Consider the following 1,929-nt stretch of genomic DNA (forward strand, 5'->3'; position numbering starts at 1 on the left):
TGACAATGACACTCCATTTCTGCAAATACACATTGTGTAAATCAAGATGCAATGGTAAAAAACATGATATTGTAGGGATATTTTGACTTAGAGAATTGGTCAAGGCTGAAGCACTGCATAGCAGCATTATAATTGTCAAGGCGATGTCATGCATGACATGTAAACATGATTAGACTCCAGGGACATCCCAGGGGACATACCACAACTATTACCATACCATTGCTGGAAAGGCAAGTCCACAGAATGACAGCTTCAAAAATAGATTTTGCTGTGCTATTTGACCACATAGAGTCACATGTAGCAGAATGCCATGGTTGTTTCCCTACACATTTCCTACACTCTTAAGACAAAATATGTCAGCATGGTAAGCTACCATGCCCAAAATCCTGTACCATTGAGGCCATACAGTAGTGGACCTCTGATGCCATCCCCACATTCAGTCCATGCCAGCTACTGCACAAAATAGAGATTGCCTCAGTCATTGTGGGAGACAAATACAGATTTGATAGCACTTACACCTCAGCTACACTGATGGAGATGGTAGAAGCTGGTTTGACACAGTGCATAAGGTATTCACATAATGGATTCAGAGCCTTCCAGGGTGAATGATACCCATTGTTGATGTGCATCTACCACTGAACACATGCACATCTGTCAACAAGTAAGCCACCCAATCCCAAAAAAGGCTGGTCATGTGCGAAGTGAGAGGTGAGAGCCTAAACTTACCCCCTTGTGGCTGCTGTACTGCCCTCAAACACCCATCCACCTCCGGGTAGGCCACCGCCAATATGTGGCCCATTGGGGGAGGGTCAGAGTCCGATGGGCACCACTCCATGTTGAGAGGAGGTCCCCAGCTGGGCCTCAGTGGTCTTCCAGGCCCAGCGTCTCAGGTCCTCCCACGGCTTCTGCAGTGGGTGCTCCACTGGCTATGGACTCCCAGGGTCCGTACTTGCTTGGCGATGGCACGCCAGATCCCCTTCTTCTGATTGGCGCTGACCTGGATGGGTGACACAGACAGAAGGAAAAAGTAATGTAGAGTGGTACCACATCAGCAGCAGTGGACTACACAGATCATATGCCCACACTAATGTGTCTTCATGCCACAATCGCATTAATCCCATACCCCCTGCATGCATCCACTCCCTGTGAGGCATGGCACATCTTACAGCCTCATACACACCCCTATCACACAGGACAATGGAATTGGGCTCACCTGCTCCTCTGGTGCCCCATACAGCTGTTCAAACAGGGGTAGGACCCCATCCACAAGTTTCTCCAACTCCTCCTGAGTGAAGGCTGGGGCCCGATCACCTGCTGGACGTGTCATGATGTCTTCCAGTGACAGTACGCAGCAGCTCATGTAGTGGAGGTCTTGCTTGCAGGAGTATCACCAGTCAAGTGAGCTAGGCATCAGAAAATGGCAGTCACGGCCACTGCGTACATGACCGTCACCTCCGGCGGTGATCATCATTGGCCCCAGTCTCCCATTGGCAACAATGTTATCCAATGAGGAGTTGCACAGCGGCTGGGACCGTCTACCACCATGACGACATACACCAGTGGAATTAGGTCATTTCCATCTGTCCTGTGCATGCAGGACAGGCGGCTGCCATTTTAAACACATTTAATGGCTTGTAGAGCAAAAATAAGTGCGTCATGCCAGTCTTTTGCTCATCATGCAGAGTAGGTCTATGTTTTGTCCTCATGGCTGGGCCCATACATGTGCCATAAATGGAACAGTGGAGTTAGATGTGCGGCTGTGAATTCCAGTACATGTGCAGCTACTTCATGCCTCATTGGCGGGATTACAATATGTGGCACTGAAATATGTACATACACGTTCCATTCTGGGGAACTAGGCTGCTGTAACATGGAACATTACACATGGTTTGTGTGTGACATGCTCTTGGTCCGGAGCTGCAATGGACA

Source organism: Pleurodeles waltl, chromosome 4_2, assembly GCF_031143425.1.
Source record: "Pleurodeles waltl isolate 20211129_DDA chromosome 4_2, aPleWal1.hap1.20221129, whole genome shotgun sequence".
NCBI lineage: Eukaryota > Metazoa > Chordata > Amphibia > Caudata > Salamandridae > Pleurodeles > Pleurodeles waltl.